Source organism: Cydia splendana, chromosome 22, assembly GCF_910591565.1.
Source record: "Cydia splendana chromosome 22, ilCydSple1.2, whole genome shotgun sequence".
NCBI classification, from domain to species: domain Eukaryota; kingdom Metazoa; phylum Arthropoda; class Insecta; order Lepidoptera; family Tortricidae; genus Cydia; species Cydia splendana.
Window position 1 is genome coordinate 3,508,821 of NC_085981.1, and position 20,681 is coordinate 3,529,501.

The window sequence follows — 20,681 nt, forward strand, 5'->3', positions numbered from 1 at the left end:
AGATGCACTGTCTAATTAAACATATTTATTCACCACATCAGGTCGTACAGGCTCTCTTTCTATTCTTCAGAAACTGATGAGAAACTTGTATTTTATCCCCAAAGTAAAGTAATTTGATTTTAATTTTGAGTTGTTGCCTAATGTTGGCTCAGTTGGCTGACGGAAGAGTTAAAGAGAGTTGGAGAGTTAAGTGATTATAAAAATGTACATTTGCATTGCATGTGCATTTGGTTTCGATTTGTAATGTAATGTTTGTAATGTTTCACATCTAGTATTTTCCTCGCGTCGATGTTGATTTTTTTTGGGTTTCACTCAGTAGCAAAGTTTATTCAACCCTCGTGCCTTGAAATCTTGTCAGTATTTCAACTTTTGAACCACTCGCTACGCTTGTGGTTCAATTTTGGAGTCTTTCTCTTGCTCGTGTATCAATATTAGCACAAGAGATTCAACAAAAACATTGTAACGTCAAGTAAGTAGGTACGATAAATATTTTCCGTCGATTAAGTTTTTGTATATTTTTATTTTATTTTAGTGCCATGGGTGCGAAATCTACAGCTCTCAGAGCCACTAGCTTAAAACGGGTGTCATTCTGAATCCCTAACAACGTTTGTCCTAAAGTCACTTGCCCTAACTGGTTTGTCCTAATGGGCACATGCCCTAACGATCAATTGTCATAACGATTATTTTCCATAATGTAATGATTAGCCTAAGACTCATTTGTCCTAAGCATTTGTACCATAACTATCAAGATCCCTAATGTTTTTTACCATATTCTTCGAAATCCCTAACAATGTTTGGGCTAAAATAATATGCTCTTACTGTTTTGACCTAATGGCTATTGCCCTAATTATCAATTTCCATAACAGTTACTTTTCCTATTGATCAATTATCATAACAATTACTTTCCATAATGAATGGTAACGAACTGTTGCCACCAAAGTGGGTTAGGTTAGGTTAGAACTGTGACCCTCGTAAAAACGAACTGCTGCCACAAAATTGGGTTAGGTTAGGTTAGAACTGCGACCATCGTAAAAACGAACTGCTGTTAAAACTACGATCCTTTCAAAAACGAACTGCTGCCACAAAAGTGGGTTAGGTTAGGTTAGAACTGTGATCCTCGCAAAAACGAACTGCTGCCACAAAAGTGGGTTAGGTTAGGTTAGAACTGTGATCCTCGCAAAAACGAACTGCTGCCACAAAAGTGGGTTAGGTTAGGTTAGAACTATGATCCTCGCAAAAACGAACTGCTGCCACAAAAGTGGGTTAGGTTAGGTTAGAACTGTGATCCTCGCAAAAACGAATTGCTGCCACAAAAGTGGGTTAGGTTAGGAGGGAAATCAAAATTAGGGCATACGAGTGTTAGGTCAATCAACGATAGGCTAAGTAAAATTAGGTAACATGACGGTTAGGATATATAATATTTAGGCCTAACAATAATTAGGCAAAAAAAGAATTATGCTACATAACATTAGGATAAATACTCAATATGGAAAGTGCCATTAGGGAAAACCATATTAGGACAAAAAAAAATCGGCCATTCGATAATAGGGAAACCAAAATTAGGGTATACGAGTGTTAGGACAACTGATCATTATGACAAACAATATTAGGGAATGCAAAGATAGGAGAAAAGACTTTAGGGATTCAGATATAGATCCGCTTAAAACATAGATTCCAAGAAATGTCACACAATAATACCAATAATACTATTGAATTAACGCGTAGCCCCGTTGATCCCTAACAACGTCACAATGCGACCGCTTTGAGTCTTAATCAACTGCTATTCGATTCATTTACTACTCGCTATTATACTCGGATAGTCTGTAAAAGGACGATTCGACTACGACACGATACCGACTAATTATTGTACGGTACGAAAGTGAGATGACTATATAATACGCTCTTTTCAAGTACCGTAAAGTCGGGTTACTTTAAGCCTGGAGGGTAACTTTGGCCATTGAGATTTACTCGGTCCTGGTTATATTATTGCACTATAATTATGGAAATATGCCATGAGGTTGGTTTTAGCTAACCTTTGACGTTTTTATGTTTTTTTTTATCAGACCTTTTTAAATGAGTTTTTCATGTGGGTCAAAGTTACCCTCCATTGCGTCAAAAAAAAAAACCGGAAGGCTTTCAAAATAAGAACCTTGTATTTGACAAGAACATTTTGTCACTTTTTACCTACACATAACAAAATTAGTCGAGCTTTATTTAATGCAAGGTGAAATGGAGCATTTCAATGTGCTAATAATATTTATATTGATAGGTATTCGTGTTGAAGATGCTTGGTTTTTAAGCTATATTAAAAAAATACTCATCTTAAGAAAACTTCGTGAACGCCTGCAACGCTCGTTTATATCTAATTTTGCATTAACATGTCACATAAATTAAAGTAACAATACATTTACTAATTTAAAATTCATGACTCGAGACATCTATGCATATTCACTCTTTTGTATTTTCGCTTTCGTGACACATAAATGAACTCCGGGTTGTATTCACCACCAATATTATTCCGATGTCGTATTGGTGTCGTGTTGATGTCGTATTGTATAAACCGTGCTTATTAATTAGCAGTTCGATCAGCCGTAACAGCGTCGAGGACAGTTTGAAAAGGCACGAGAGACCTGTTGCGGTCGGTTTGTGTGGTTTCATTCAAATCGTCGTCCTTATAATTTATGAGCATGGCTCTTGTATTCAAACCGTGTGTACAGAAAAAAATAAACAATGGCATTATAACCATAAAAGTTTACTTTTATTAAAATCTGCTTTTAAAAAAGTTCGGTTTTTCCATTGTTGAGGTTTGTGTAAGAAATTCTGCACTCAAGTGCCATGAAGACAAACATTTTTATAGTTATCTTTTGTTTTTTGAGTCACATAAAGTTCAAAAACACTTTATCGTGCTTCGTTACTGGTACAACTCACACCTGGAAATATGTTGTTTCGTGCTGCTAAATGTTATCTACAGCAGTTTATTAATGACTTGTATCGTCCAGCCGGCGTATTATGGATAGCTTTATCCATCTTTATCCTCGTGATAAAATAACTGTCACTTTTTAACACCGCGGGATAGAAAGTGACGGACACCGTATTATCACGCTGTCGCGTAGACTCGAACGACCATCATATCCGTACAGATGTCGTGCGGACATCGTGTCATATAAACATGTTTATTAATTAGCAGTTCGATCCACAGTAACAGTGTTGAGGATACCGTTGGTTTCAAAAGGCACGGAACTGTTGCGGTCCGTTTGTGCGGCTCAATCAGGTATTTAATGCGGAAATTAGGAAGAGGGGTATTCAGTAATGGTGATCATTAAACCAATATAATATATTTGTATACCATTGATAAGCCCTGCGAAGTGCCATGAAAACAAACATTATTATCATTATTTTTACGTGACTCAAGTGTAGTATAATTGTTATGTACTACCTACAGTTCATTACTGACTTGTATCGTCCAGATGTCGAGCCGACGTCGTGTCATATAAACCTGTTTATTAATTAGCATTTCTATCCACAATAACAGTGTTGAGTATACCGTCGGTTTCAAAAGGCACGGAACTGTTGCGGTCCGTTTGTGCCTCTCAATCAGGTATTTGGTGCGGAAATTAGGAAGATTTGTATTCGGAAATGGTGATTATTAAACTAATTAATGACATCCTGGCGTAGGGTGACTGCAATAGTTATTGGCCACTACATAGTAGAATATAATTTATTCGTAGGTGCAAACAAACGAAAGTGATTTGTTAAGAAATACCAATTACTATGTAGCTAATAACTATATCATCAGTCACCCTAGTCGCTAGTTACCCTAACTATGAAGCAGGAGAGGACCCGGGTTCGAATCCTGGTAAGGGAATTTATTTGTGTGTTTATCGCAAATATAATTAAATATACCAAAGAATATTAAAACGATCTTGATTTAAATCCAAAAATTGTTACTCTCCAATACTGCTTAAATCACAACCCTTCATTTTATAAAAACAACTTAAGACGTACAGTCGAAAGTTTGAATTAATTACCTATTTTATACCTTGTCACAGTGAGAATAGTATGAGGTCTCTAGCGACTTTCATATACTCATTATAAAAGGGACTTTATTGAGACAAAAAATACAAACTAAACAATAATAAAACTAAACTACATGGAAACTAGAAACTACTTTCATATTGATTGTCACTGTGACAAGGTACGAAATGGGTCATAAATTAATACTTTCGACCGTACCTATATATCACCTCAACATTCAAACGAACCCTTTCCACACAAAAGTTAGAACTGCCAAGATTTAGAAGGCACTCGATAAAAGCCGCTACCAAAACTAAAGAACCGAAGATATCGACTAATATATGGATTAGACGGCTAATGCGAAATCCGAATTCGAAGAGTCTATGTCCGTCTCTAACGCTCTTGCATATTCGTGTAAAAGGGATATAATGTCGATGTTCGCGGTAGTCCGCCTGCCGCTGCGAACGTGAGAGAGGCTGATTCAGATTTATAAACTTGTTACGATTTTGAACTGGCTTTGATACGACCTTGAATATCGCTCACACTGATTGGTACAGTCGCCATCAGATATATCGGAGCGACCAAGGTGCTCACAAATATCTGAACACGCCTCTATTGTCACGGCGCTGGGTGTTCAGATATTTTTGAGCAGCTCGGCCGCTCCGATATATCGATGGTGACTGTAGATGCAAAATGAAGTGAAAGTCGTGCGTGAGATGCGTAGTACCAATCACCAAGACTGTTCACTACCAACTAGATCAGACAGGTTAGCATAGATTGACTGTCATTATTAGATTATATATTATAAAGTCACCGAAGTAATTAACCGGCCATTCGAGATAACACCTTTAAATATACATTTTTTTAAATTAAACTCCTTTCTCTATCACATAGTTGTAATTTAACAAGCATGTTAAAACTAGGATCGTAACAGGTATGACCGAAACTAAATTCGCAGTTAGAGCAGACAGACGAGCAAACAAACAAATAATGTAGAACTTTTAACTGGAGATAAGGGTGTGAGATAGAACTAGTGTTAAAGTTGTGCTAAGAGTGCAGCCTTTTCACTCAAAGAAAAACCTGCGGTTATAATATTATTATTAAAGGTCATTAATGTCATTGTTACATAAATTGACTAAGCCCCAAAGTAAGCTCAATAAGGTTCAATATTATAAATGCAAAAGTAACTCTGTTAAGTTTTCACGCTTAAACCGTTAAACCGATTTAGATGAAATTGGTTATGGAGATAGCTTGAGACACGGGGATAGTTTTTATCAATCGTGATCATCATTCCACGTAGATGGGGTTGCGGGCAGAAATTATTTAATTATAAGTATACTTAGGTCAGTGTATTAAAGAATAATATTAAACTAATAATCTTATTTGTAGCAGGTACGCAAATACTTAAATGTCATGATGAATCCCAGACTATGCTAGATGCCTATTAGAAGTACAATCCTATCGCGTAAGTATCCATGGTTCGAGTTTTACTGTCTTCGAGCAAAATATTAGTTTGTAAACACACGCGTAGGTATTTACTGCATCTCTGGGAATGATTGTCAATTACGCTCCTTTTCAGTTGTATTTCTTTTATCCAATCAATTATTAATATTCAGGTAGTCTACCTAATAACAACTAAGTATATCTTTATTATTACTTACTTACTTACTATATCGTTTTACAACCAACCAAAGAGCTGTCATATCTGGGACTGTGGGTTCGTTCCACGATCGTATAGTTTTTAATACTATCTGTTATCACAATTTTCGTGTTGCTTATCTTTATTCTATTATTTATACATTATTCAGACGGTGACGATGATAAAACGATCAGTTTTGCAAACCCAAAAAGCTGTCATCTCTGGACCCTATCCTGGATTTCGCCCCACCGTCGTATAGTTTGTAATACTATCTGTTATTGCAGTTTTCATGTTGCTTATCTTTATTCGCCACTACGCCGTCATAAAAGGTCGTTGGGAACTTTCTCTCGTAAAATATATCCAATGTAAACAATTTGGGTGCAAATTCAATTGAGTTTTGTTGTTGAGCACGATATTTTGTTATCTGATTTGGTTACTGGGTCCGTGATTTTATTAGTTTTGAAAATCGGTTTTAGATTTTAGTTTGTTTTTCCGTCAGGTTGCTATATTATTAATGAATTTAACGCATTCGTGTGACCTATTTGACGGAACATTCAACTAGTGATAGTGAAAAGGTTTTTATAGGCCTGGTTTAGACCCTTGTGAACTCTATTTTTTTTAATTGAGGAAAAAAATACCTTAAATGTAGAACCTGACCACAAATAGGTAACAATGAAGTATGCCTCACGCTAGAACTGTCCGGGTCCGGGCCGAGCCACCTAACACTTCGTTTTCTATGACGGGTGGTGGGTGATCACGTGATGCGATAGTAATACTGAAGTGTCGGACCGAAACGTTTTTTTTTTCATAAGTTTTTTCCGGTTACCTACTTCAAATGTGCTCATCTATACCACTGACCAAAAACTTTAACTGAAACGAAAAGAAATCCTTAACATATAACAAAAGAAGCAATAAAAAGCTGTTCAGTTTCTTCCCCATAATGGAATCGAGAAACACATTTTACTTCATCAACATCTTGACAAATTGCTTCTGTAGTCATTTGCCAACACCATCTCAGTTCCCCAAACCGTGTGGAAACACCCCAACTCTAAAACGTCCTAACTCTTCAGTGAATCCCCAGTCACATAAGCCTTTCTTCTGTTACGCTAAAATTTAGCGGCATAAGCTTCCAAACGACGTAAACTTATATAAATGTTAAGGAGAGTTACGACGTTGCTTAAGTTATGATGTTTGGATCCGCGGATTTGTTAAATAAAGCCCTAATCTCCTCAGACAAACATGGCGAAAGCGTAGATCCGACGGAGATATGCATGTGCTAGGGAGAGATGGAAGACTAATATTTCTCTTAGGTCTTGTGTTTAGTTGATACTTAATGATTATGCATGTCTTAAACTGATGGCTTCTTCTGTCCCAAAAACGAGTCCAAATCATGACATTTTTTTAATTAAGCTAAATTTAAATTTAAAAGTGGAAAAATTACTGTCTTGGGTGAGACTTGAACTCACGGCCTCTGGATTGATACTCCAGCGCTCTGCCATCTGCGCCACCAAGACCTCATCCATAGCCAGCAAATCTTTCCACCTAATTTATAGGTCAAGGGGACCATAGCGACATCTACCGCAAGAGTGTTACACTTCTTAAGCGGCTACCGGAGTTCCAAGTCTTATTGGAAATTCACCAGTTACGATGTGCTACCCATACTAATTTTTAATTTTTAACAAGCAGAAACGTCTGCGAACGATGCTATTAAGCTTAGAATAAATATAAAAGTGGAAAAATTACTGTCTTGGGTGAGACTTGAACTCACGGCCTCTGGATTGATACTCCAGCGCTCTGCCATCTGAGCCACCAAGACCTCATCCATAGCCAGCAAATCTTTCCACCATATTTATAGGTCAAGGGGACCATACCGACATCTACCGCAAGAGTGTTACACTTCTTAAGCGAGCCAGTAATTTTTTGACTTTTAAATTTATTCTAAGCTTAATAGCATCGTTCGCAGACGTTTCTGCTTGTTAAAAATTAAAAATAAGCTAAATTTGACCCATTTCCCGATTTCCGATTGAGCTGAAAATTTGCATACAGCTGATCTTATGATGGAGACACGAGGTGGCCATCAGAATTCTGTGATGAAACAATGCAACTTAATTGTGTTTGGGGACGCCAAGACGAGCAAAGCGAATCGCAAGGGTACTACCTACCTTTTATTATCGAAGCGTTTCGTCGTTTTTAGGGTTCCGTACCCAAAGGGTAAAACGGGACCCTATTACTAAGACTTCGCTGTCCGTCCGTCCGTCCGTCCGTCCGTCTGTCACCAGGCTGTATCTCACGAACCGTGATTACAGCCTGGTGACAGACTAGACAGTTGAAATTTTCACAGATGATGTATTTCTGTTGCCGCTACAACAACAAATACTAAAAACAGAATAAAATAAAGATTTAAATGGGGCTCCCATACAACAAACGTGATTTTTGACCAAAGTTAAGCAACGTCGGGAGTGGTCAGTACTTGGATGGGTGACCGTTTTTTTTTTGTTTTTTTTTTTATATGGTACGGAACCCTTCGTGCGCGAGTCCGACTCGCACTTGCCCGATTTTTTTTGGACCCTCATAACTTGAGTTTGGATTATACCAGATAAACAAAATTCTCGAGATATGATTTAAATAGTGGACTTTTTAAGTGTAAAAATTTCAATTGCATAGCTCTTATACTTTTCCTTTAAATTACATAATGTACATGAAAACAGAAGGGCAAGATGGTTGGCCACTTGATACGGCACGATATATTCTTTTTAAACATCCTGGAGGGCAAGATTGAAAGGAAAAGACGCAGAGGAAGGCCCAGGCTCACATATTTCAGCCAAATAAAAGATAGAGTTTCTGTCGTGTCGTACGAGGGAGTGGGAGTTAAAAGGCTGGCCCAGCAAAGAGAAGAATGGCGATTACTTCACCGACAAGCATAGGTCTTAAATATTGATGACAAGAAAAATAACCTATTTTATCAAAAAACCATTAACGGTCGTGTAAACCTTTACATTTCCTTTGTAGACCCAAGGACCGTTAAATAGGTATTTTCCTAGAACCGATAACATTTTCCAATTGTATATTTTGTTTCCAACCGGCGTTTGAACAAATACGAGCCATTAACTCAGAAATGTCGCGTTACAAACTTCAAAACAGAAAACTAAGACGTCTCAGCGTTGTTTCCAATAATTCCATCTTCAGTGACCCATTTCCTACGAAGCTCCATTCTGAACTCTATACGGGAAGTTTTAAAGTTGTTTTTCGTTTGTAAGTCGAGATTTGAAGGAAAAATGCCGCAAATAGTGTCGATCGAGTTCCCATTCGGGTTAGAGTCTAGGAAAGGTGTGCTGTATTGGTTTCGGCGGTGCCCTTTCAAATTTAGCTTGAATAACATTGGCCGCGACTTTTTCACGCTTGACTAACTTTGATTACATGGTGAAATTGGAATTTGTAAAGTTTTTGTAGTGTTTTGCGTGGATAAAGCAAAAGAACATCGTAACAGCGGATCCTTGGTTTTAAAATAAGAAATTTCTCACATAGTGAGGTTGGGTGTTTCTTTTGGAGGGTCGACATTAAAAAAAATTGTTATTGTTATCAAATGATTTTTATACGAGCTTGACGACTTTCACTTCATTTAGCATGCATATGTGCTGAATATAATAATGTATTGTTTGTCCGAATTGTCGTTAGTCATAAATTGTTTGGTTCAGAAACGCGTAACTTTTCAGGAGTGCCATAAAACAAACCTAACCTAACCTAATCTATCTATATGATAACCTTATGAAAATCTTGAAAAGTTAACGGTTTCAGTTTTAGGACTAATGATAATATGACAAAGAATACAATATTATGACTTAAAACTTTATTTCAAACAAAGAGACCCCTTCTTCTTCCTCGCGTTATCCCGGCATTTTGCCACGGCTCATGGGAGCCTGGGGTCCGCTTAACAACTAACAAAGAGACCCCGTGCTGAATATAGTTGTAAAATTATTAGTAGGACGAATTTTAATTTTGTTATAAGGTGCATTTTACATGCAAAAGTTTATTATAAATATGTGGCTTTCCAGTATAAAAGAGTACATGCACATAAGGACCCTTCTCTGATGGAAAGCCACATATTATTTGATCCGTAAAATCGGCGTTCGTAAGACTCGCCCCCTCCACCCCCTTCCCCCCCGATCAGCAAGTGCAGACACGTCAGCAGCACTCGGAATCAATGTGATTCGGGTCATCGCAGCTGATAGGCAGAGAGCTTTTCATTTTCAGCAGCGGCTTAGGTAGATACCCATTTCATATCAGTATTTTATTGAGTTCCTACCTACTATTTCAACGATCAGCAAAAATTACTAATCTAACAACTAATTATACAAGCAATCTGCTGTGCAAATATTTTTTTTATAAAGGACGTATTTTTTGAGGGACGATTGTATTATATTTCCATTTTAACATGACTTTTTTAATGGCTTGTAATGTATAATAGAATAAGATATAAAAAACTAGTCCCACATAGGTAATAATTTAGATAATATAGTAGAAAATGCGTGTCGTATGGACATCTCAATATTACATTCTTACGGCTCAATATCCATGACATTGGTAGGTATTTTTAAGTTAAAATCTATATTTAAAACAAGCTATATATGTATTCAAAATCTATTTTAATTACTTGAGTGATCCATTTTTAAATATTTATAAGTATTACCTAAGTTTGAGTCTCAGGCGAGTATTTTAATTAAAAGTTTATTTGAAGTTGAGAAAGATTGTCATAAAAATATTTTGTCTTTATCATTTCTGCCTAAAGAAATTTCTAAGAATCTTTTTTGAATTATTTTACCTTAGAATCTTGTCATTTAGGTCAGATTTAAATCAGAAACATTTTGTTTTTTAGGTTTTTACTTCTAGTGTTCCGTACAAAACTTTTTTTTTCTTGTATTGCCCTAATGGGTTTTCACTTCATGTTGGACGGGTTTGGACGTTTAACTCACCACGCTTGTCCAGTGCGTGTTGGTGAGTTGACAGTAAGCCTGCTAACTCGGCTCGTGGGCGCCACCGTTGACATACTAGATGTTCATCTGCTGCCACCCTAAACTGATACCCTGTCGTCTTAGCACCAGTTGACCTAACTAGGCCGCACTAATATTTATTGCGTCCTAATTTGGTAAAATACACTTAAAAGTGCACGACAGTTTAACGTCATATCGAGGTGGGAGACGGGACAAAAACGGGATACGTGGAAAGGGAGGAGGGATGCCTTTGCCCAGCAGTGGGACACTCTAGGCTCATATAAATGAATAAAAAATTGCCCTAATACTTTTGAATCGGTAAATATGGCCGGTAACCTGATTTTTTTAAATAATTACTCATCATCATCATCATCATCATCATCAGCCCGTTTCAGTCCACTACTGGACATAAGCCTCTCCCAAGGTACGCCACGTGGCCCGGTCTGCCGCTTTATGCATCCAGTCGCTGCCGGCCCTCCTGTGTAAGTACTTATGCTCAATCTCATATATGTACTGAAAATAAAGATTTACTTTACTTAAAAAAAAAAAAAAAGTCATCCCGCCATCTGGCCAGAGGGCGTCCCACGCTACGTTTGCCCAGACGCGGTCTCCACTCCAGAACACGCTTACTCCAGCGATTATCGGTTCTGCGACATATGTGGCCAGCCCATTGCCACTTCAACGTACTAACTTTCAAAGCTATGTAGATCACCTTGGTTCTCTGGCGGAATTACTCATAAGTACCTACAAAGCAATATTGTAACCACAACGATCCCAATCACGTCTAATGCCAGCAGCCAATAAAAGTTCAAATTCCAACATCAAAAACAAACATCAAAGCTCCCTTTCCGGCTGGCTTTTTTTTTAATTATCGCGCCGTCTTTTCGTAACACTAATTGGATTGTTTAGGAAACAAAGGGGCTATTGTTTCCCCACTTCTTTGCCTCTTTGTTAGTTGTTTTATGCGATACATTTCCGGGACTTATTGCGTGCTATTGCTATGGAATTTTGGGCCGTGTTATGTGGATTAAGGCCCCTCGCCCACGGCAACTTTTTGTAGCGATGCTGTCGCGCGTTCGCATAGATACAGTCGCGATGCGGTCGCTAGCTGTGTGCCCTCGCCCACATAATACGATCCAGTCACGATGCAAACGCGATACCGTCGCGCTTCTGTCGCGATGCAAACGTGATACCGTCGCGCTTCTGTCTCGATACTAACGCGATACCGTCGCGCTTCTGTCGCGATGCAAACGCGATTCAGTAAAGCTATGTATGTCGTCCGACACGGTCGCGCGTTTGCATCGATACAGTCGCGATGCTGTAGCGCGTTGCAAATGCGAATAACGCGCGTTAGTAGCGATGCTGTAGCGCGTTAGTAGCGATGCTGTAGCGTGTTAGTAGTGATGCTGTAGCGCGTTGGCATTGCTTCTGTAGCGCGTTGCAAATGCGACTAACGCGCTGAACGCTTTTATGAAACGCGCGACAGCATCGCTACAAAAAGTCGCTGTGGGCGAGGGGCCTAAGTCCTGTGGGCCTGTTTGATTATTTTATGAAATTTGTTTTTTTCTTTGAAGTGCTATCGAAATATTTGATTTCTGACACTGTGATACTTTTTTATTAGATTATTACATTGACTATTATTTATAGATTAGTTATTATTTTTTAATTATATTATTATTAAAGTGAAACTTTTATTGGTTTTAGGTACATAGAGCTAAAGGGGCCCACTGATTAACAGTCCGCCGGACGGTATCGGCCTGTCAGTTGTTCGGAACTGTCAAAATTTTGTTCTAACTGACAGGCCAATACCCTCCGGCGGACTGTTAATCAGTGGGCCCCTTAATGGTATTATTGCTATTATAAAGACTTAAGGTTACATCCCGATGGTGACTGCAGCGACGTAACCATAATAGAAATATTAATTTGAGTTTCCAGAATCTTTAATTATGAGCTCAGTTAAAAAAATTATATTCATTCAATTCAAATAAACTTAAAAACTACGTTGTCCACTTTCTAAGAAAAAAAAATTAACAAATGTAAAGTTTGTCTTTTAACATAAAGTATGTATGATAAAGATTCAATTTTTGACTTTTTTTGAGAAGGGTTTTTTCTGCTCTATACATCACCGAGGTTTGAACCCCTTTTTGACATCACACAATTAAGAAAAGTGAAATTGTTGAATAAACTTTATACTTACTTATTTAAAGAAACTATTATTTCATTTCCTTCTCTCATGTTTCCTGCCTGATGCCATATTGAATAAAGCGTGGACAGAAATGGACATGTAATATTTGTTATGTGACGTCCATTGAACACGGCGAAATAAATAAACGAAGACACTGACTTTCGAACGTCCTAATATACGTGTTCTGCAAAAGGTTGTGAACAATTTAAAGTTTATTTTGAAACTTTTGTTGTCTTAGTTATTTATTTTATTATGAACGATAGTAAAAATAGACACTGAAAAATGTAAACATATATTTTACTTGACCTGTGGGCCAAAACAGTCACCCGTTGGGTCCCACAAATTGTAAGGCGTCACGGTAGACCTCGTCAGAGATGGCGGGACGAGCTTGACGCTTTTGACAGAGACTGGTGGGAGACTTCTGAGGATAGGGATACGTGGAAGAATAAGAGGGAGGCTTTTGCCCAACAGTGGGACAATATGGGCTCATAATAAAAATAAAAATAAATATTTTGCTTCTCATTGTGAAATTGGGCTTCACTAGTTTTTATATATGAAAACTGAATCCCACCAAAAATATTGTAAAATGTTGCCGAGACGAAACCATAAGGCTCGCACTGTCAAAAATTATAAGATCTCATGTTCACGTAGAGCCAAGCTTCTAACTCTACGAACCCTAACTTTACAAAATCTACTTTAGCCATTTAATAACTAAAATATAGTTGTCTGTAAAGTCGGTTTACGGACGATAATTTTGCGTGATAACGTCATAAGAAAACGTGGCCGTAACGTTACCATGGAGATCCGTCCACAACGTTACCAAGGATATATGTCCACAACGCGACACTTTTTCGTGCATGCTACCGGTGTTCATCGATTTATAAGATGTTATCACGTCAAAAACAGTAATGATTAGTGAATACATTTTTCACCTTACGCCCAGGCAAAAAAACGGCCAAGTCACATATTTGGTGTTACTGGAGGTTAAAATTGTTGACTTTTCAGATGAAATAGCCGCCACCTCCCGCCTTTTGCGGATAGCCATGGCAAGATGATCAACGTACTTATCTGCCTCAAACGGAAAGATTCTCTTAGTGGCAACATTTTGTGTCCTCACAAAGGATTTAATATCTCCTAGGATCGGATAACATTGCCACGTTCCACTTATAAATGTGATTGTGATGCCGATTCCGTTTTAACGAGTTGATGTGGTTTTCATATTATTTTGATACGACTTAACCCTGGGTTACCCGTCGTCTCAAGGAGTATTTTTTTGGCCCTGAAAAAGGTTATGAGCGCGTCAGGGCCCCACGACCCTCTTTTAATCGAATGTTTAAGAAATAAAATAATTTCAAAGATAAATTATTTAGTTAATATTTTTGACCCACCTTAATATAGAACCTCTTGGAAGTTCTCAGAAGATTGAATACTTAAGTGCTCTCAAATTGGACGTCATACTTCTTAAATCACTCGAGCATAATCTGGGGTAAATTCGACTTGATTTCAGTATAGTTGGTGACATGCCATTTATATTATGAATAACTTTTCTCAGAAGGACGATAGCGGAGGGACCATTGCGTATTCTTTCTTATATTAAAATTTGATAACAGTTGAACTTTTTTAGTTCTTACTTCATCTTGCTACATTTATTTACTTTTTATTTTCTTTGACAATGCTGTGATATTTGGAATGTTGTAATTTTTGACGTGATAACGTCTTATAAATCGATGAGCACCGGTAGCATGCACGAAAAAGTGTCACGTTGTGGACAAATCTCCATGGTAATATTGTGTTGTAATGTTACGGCCACGTTTTCTTATGATGTTATTATCGTCCGTACACCGACCTTACAGACAACCATATTTTTTTACCATTATTTTTCAAGACAAATAAATTAAAACCTTAAATCTTATGGCGCCGCAATAATTATTATTGCGGTGCTATGCGACGTAAGGGCCAGCCGCTATAAGGTACCTTTTGCAGTGGAACGTCACATATTTTTACTCTATCTAGTGAACCTTTTTATCTAGTGAACCTCTAATTCATTTCCCGAATCGCGCCGACAGTGAAGTAATGGAAATGTGGTATGTTCGTCAAGAATCTTGAACATGAAACTCAAGATGAATACGCATATCCAGATTTTGGCTAAAAAAAAAACGTTGAGCACCTACTACACGGCACAATTTTGAGGATGTCGTGATTAGTGAAAAAGTAATGTGGAATTGTGCTCTGTCGACACCGGCCTTAATAATAAAGCTTTGCTGCCCCTAGTAATAAGGGATGAAACTTTTATGGTCCAGTCAAGTTACGTAAGACTTCTTTATCAGTCAGGAAATCAGGAAAGGTTTAGCTTTCCTTCAATTTCTGAGTGGGTTATGTAAGGCGTTCTTTTTAATATTCTTTTTATCTTTACCTACTGCCGTATTCGAACTTCAAGATATTCACAAGAGGCGACACGTACTAGATCCATTCTAGATACGTTATAGTTTAGATATCAACTAGTTCTCTTTTGCAGCGCAATTCGGGCAACCAATGTCACTTTTACGTTAGATAGAGTAAGATATCTATTAGATGTGAATTGGATCTCTAAGTCATATCCTTTGCAAATCGTTCAAGAGTATCTCCAGAATCGCGCAAATGTCAAATTTGACAGGTTAGATCTTAAACATATCGTTATCGTATCTTGGTGATGTCTAAAATATATCTAATAGATGTCTATTTCAAAATCCGAATCGGGCCCCTAGTCAATTATTTTTAATTACCAAACGTAAAAATATCTGACAGGATTGTGACATTTGTCTGACAATTCGAATTGAGTCTAGAATGCAAACATATCCCTATAAACTCCAAACTTGATGTAAGTACTCGTATAGAGCTTGATATGAAAACTGATGATTCTATGACATTCTTCTGAATCTATTTGACATGTTGTTTTATGAACAAAAAACAAAAGTATTAACAAAATAATTAAACTAAACATTAAAATTAAAACTAAAACCAAACTCTAACAACTATATACACATATTTACAAATAAAAAATGGGAGCTAGCTCGGCGCCGGATGGTAGGGTGCCCAGAAGGCTGTTGGCATTGCCGCGCTGAATGGCAATGCCAATTCGCTGAGCGAGGAAGTACCCAGCCCTCTGGTTACCCGTAGCATCAGTAATACGTAATCTGACATTGGTTAATGATTTATAAAAACCATAAGGGCCGATACAGACGGAGTGCAACTTGTATGGGAACTACAAGCTGACTGCAACGTCGGCGTGCAGTTCTCATACAAGTTGCAGTCGGGTTGCTGTCCGTCTGAAACCCCCTACGAGCAAGTTATGTACTATATGGCGACTTATTATGAAATATATTATAATATTGCAGGTGACTTTAAAACTAAATTCTAAAACGAGATGATTTTAGGCAGCCGCATTATCCTGGCCCGCCGCTTCATAAATATCTGACCTATATAAAATACACGAATTAAACCAAAAATTAGTTAAGAATTTCAAAATTTTACATTATAAAGACCAATAATGCCACTATTGTTGGATTCTGGGCCGAAAATGGGGCATTATCTATGAAAAGGGACCTTATTGTCGATGGCGCTTACGCTGCACAGCATTGTATTTATATCGGAGCATCGTTAATAATGGCGTAAGCGCCATCGACTTTAAGGTCCCTTTTCATTGATAACGTCAAAAATATTTTCAGAAAGTATTTAATATTCGGTTACTATTTGTTATATTGAAACCCGCGCGCCAAAACCTCTCTAAAAGCTAATATTGGTGCAGTTGGCATTTGTGTTGCTGTAGGTATTTGATCAAAAATATAAATGTGAAAATGGAGGCGAAGTTCAATATTAATTCAGAAAAAGGCTGACCATCGCAATTCAATGCGGTAACGCAGCGAGTGTGATGGGCACCTTTGCGCCGGGAGTAGCGCGGAGAGGCCTCTTTGAGTAGTTTTTATATTCCTTGTTTAATTTTAGATATATCTTAATCTCATGTTCTTACTTTTAATTCAGTGTTGTTCATAAATATATTTAGTTAATAAGTTATTTATTTGTCATTTTATTGTCTTATTCGTACATATAAGATTCGCAATTCGCATGTTAAAAAAATTAGAAAAATGAATTGAGATCTAAATGGATGCAAAGTTCTGTAGATAATCACTTATAACATTAGCAGATAACTTAATATTTAACGTCATGTTGATTTGGCAAATTTTGTATGAGTCAAAACCATGAAATGAATTTAATGCTTACAATCAGCCAAAGTATGTTTTTTCGAAAGAATAATTTAATATTTTGTTTCACATATATAAGATTTAAACCATAAAATACTACAAAATGTTTAAGTTGACGAACTTATAAAATACTACAAAATGTTTAAGTTGACGAACCCATAAAATACAACAAAATGTTTAAGTTGACGAACCCATAAAATACAACAAAATGTTTAAGTTGACGAACCCATAAAATACAACAAAATGTTTAAGTTGACGAACCCATAAAATACTACAAAATGTTTAAGTTGACGAACCCATAAAATACTACTAAATGTTTAAGTTGACGAACCCATAAAATACTACAAAATGTTTAAGTTGACGAACCCATAAAATACTACAAAATGTTTAAGTTGACGAACCCATAAAATACTACAAAATATTTAAGTTGACGAACCCATAAAATACTACAAAATGTTTAAGTTGACGAACCCATAAAATACTACAAAATGTTTAAGTTGACGAACCCATAAAATACTACAAAATGTTTAAGTTGACGAACCCATAAAATACTACAAAATGTTTAAGTTAAAGCGTAATAACCTTTTCTTTAAAAATATTATAATATATTTTATATTTTTAAAGTTTTGCAAGCAAGCCTTAGCATTGCCGAACAGGGAAGCGAGCAGACAAGGAAGAACTAAAGCCACGTGGTGGTCTACAGTGACCCGCGACTTGGAACGAGCTCAACTTACCCCAAAGACAACTCAGGACAGCCGGTACAGGCGCATGAGAACGGGGAGAGCCGATCCCAAATAATGGAAATAATGCAAAGAGAAAGAAGAAGATTTTGTATTTTGGAAGTTGATTGTAAAGGTAACATTCCATGACCGCAGCTGCACGAACGCGTCGGTGTTATTGTCAATTTCCATAGTAAACTGAATGGTAGTGCTGCTGTCGTTGGAAATGGACGGAACTTTATTGGACAACTTTTAGGAGCCAACCCAAAAGAAAAAATCCCTGTTTCTGTTCTGTACATTTCGATACATTGAGAAGTTTTCCACTAACCAAGCCAAACGCGTCACTTCAAAAACAAAATAACTGTTACAACGAGTTTTAGCATAAGCGCATTTTTGCGAGCTTGAAGCTTGGAACCGTTTTGCATATTCCCACTTTTCCAGTTTCTGGCGGAAAAGATGTCAAGGCTTCACACAGAAGCTTAATTTGAATTTCATGTTGCAGCGTCAAACGAATACAAACTTTAAAAGTCAAATTTTCGTGTCAAAGACATGCAAGTTTTCTTGCAACAAGTAGATGGAACTGCAAAGCGACTTAACGACAGTAAAACTAGTAACTTTAAATAAAGGCAGCGTTCTACCTAATTTGTGAAGGTAATGTGTTCCTTGTTTTAATTGCCTACTTTTGTCCTCATCTCATTGCTTTTTATTACAATTTTTTTTTAAACCTATGTAGGTATCATCATTATTATTCTTAAGAGCCTAGCTCTTGTTGGTGGAGTAATCGCCATTCCGTTCTTCTCTCTGCCACTGTTTTGAGCTACTGATACTTCACTACGTTAATTTTCTCTTTGGCCTGGTCAATATATGCACGTCTCGGTCTTCCTCTGCCTCTCTGTTTTTCTATTCTCTGATGTAGGTATGTTTATAAGAATTATAAGGATCAAATCCTACAAGATAAATTTGTCCCACTTCCCGGTTTCCGATGAAGATGAAAATTTGCATACATATGTAAGTCGGGTGACAATGCAATAGTATGGTACCATGACTCTACCATCGAGCTGATCTGATGATGGAGACAGGAGGTGGCCATTGGAACTCTGTGATAAAACAACGCAACCTAACTGTGTTTGGAGTTTTTAGAATTTTCTCGATGAGAATTAGTTAGCCTGTGGAAAGAAAATACAGTCAGCTTGTGGTACCAAAAGTGTTTTATTGCGAAAAACTTATTCAATTACAATTTACATTTTTAGTGGCATGTCAGGTTGCTTAGCGGTCTCGTCGGTTATTGCACTCGTGCTCCTGTGGAAGTTCCTCGTTATACTCTTAGAACAAACATGTTAAGCTAATTTTAAATTGAAAAATGTAAGTAATTCATTGCAATATATTTCATTGTGATTGGAGTTGGAGATCTGTTTGACAATTTTGTTAAAAAATCTACGCATTTACAAATTTTTGAAAGCGCTAGACCGGGTCGTGCCCGAGTCGAGGCGTCCGACATGTCATTTTCTATCACAGATGATCGGTGATCACGTGGTGCTTTCCATAGAAAACGAGACGCCGGAATCTCCGGCCCGGTCTAGCCTGTGTCATCCTCAATACTGTTTTGTATTGTTACGTCAATGGCTATCCATGGTCAATACCTAACCACAAATTAAAATAGGTACCACGCAATAAAACTACCCACAAACAACCAAAACCTTCCTCCAATACACATTCTTTACTGAACCCAAAACTGAACCCTCGGAAGGTCCAATTACCCGCATTAAATAATAACGGACAAACCGAATCTGGAAAACCAATTCTGATTCCACAATTTGTTCAGTTTTTGATTCTTTGTTTGATACGACCTTGACGATAGCTGACGCTGAGTGATGGTGCGACTGAAATGCATGATGAAAGTTATATCATTACACATCGCTAGCGTTTATTGGTTCACGTAAAATGCACTGTGAGTCGTATCATCTTCTTCTTCTCAGCATATTTGCGTACACTGCTGAACATAAATTATGCCTCGTTCATGGATTTCCATGTTGTTCAGTGTGCGGCGATTTTATGCCAGGTCGGCCTTCCCGTCTTTCTAATGTCGTCCGACCATCTGGCTCGTGGTTTTCCATCCCTCCGGCTTCCCAGTAGAGGTCTCCAGAACAGTACTCGCTGGCCCCATCGGTCGTCATCCCTGCGACAGATATAGCCGACCCATTCCCACTTCAGTTGCGCAATTCTTTTGGCGATGTCGGTAACTTTCGTGCGTTGGCGAATGTCCTCATTCCGAATTCTGTCTCGCAAGGAGATCTCGAGAATCGCGCGCTCCATAGCTCTCTGTGCCACTTTTAGCTGGCGCACCCTTCCGACAGTCAACGTCCATGTCTCATAACCTTGCGGTAAGGGCATTGGCCCTTCACCTCCGGATTGGCCGCGAGTTCAAATCCCGGCTCGTAGGAATGAGTTTTTCGGAACTTATGTACGTATCATTAGATATTTACCAGTCGCTTTTTGGTGAAGGAAAACATCTTGAACCCTAGTATAATGTCTTGTTGTAAAATTGTAAAAATCTAGTGCTTACGTAAATGACCATTTCTCTAGGCCTCAATGATCCGTGGGAAAAGCCTAAATAACGCCATGAAAATGATGAGATGATGATCAATATCAAAACCAAATCAAATGTATAAATCAGAATTGACCTTTTGGGCGAATTTAGGCGAATTTGGTCGATCGAGACCGATTGAGGGTAGCTAATAGCCTTGGGCCACTCGATAGTTTTAAACGTAGTCATTTTAAACGCGGTTACAATGTTACATTTATAATTAAATTTCAATTTTGTAACGTTTATCAATGGTCTAGTTTGAAATTTATTATGAAGTTAACGTTGGGAAGTTTATTTGTGAGTGTTCTTATGAC

General features: G+C 37.6%; 1 protein-coding gene and 1 non-coding gene across 2 annotated transcripts in view; one reads left to right on the forward strand and one right to left on the reverse strand.

Annotated features, from left to right (window-relative positions):
* LOC134801491 (uncharacterized) overlaps positions 1–20,681 on the forward strand; it is a 425,037-nt gene that overhangs the window by 177,287 nt on the left and 227,069 nt on the right. The window lies entirely within an intron of this gene.
* Trnad-auc (transfer RNA aspartic acid (anticodon AUC)) lies at positions 7,397–7,469 on the reverse strand. Its single transcript has one exon. It is a non-coding gene; the product is annotated as a tRNA-Asp (tRNA).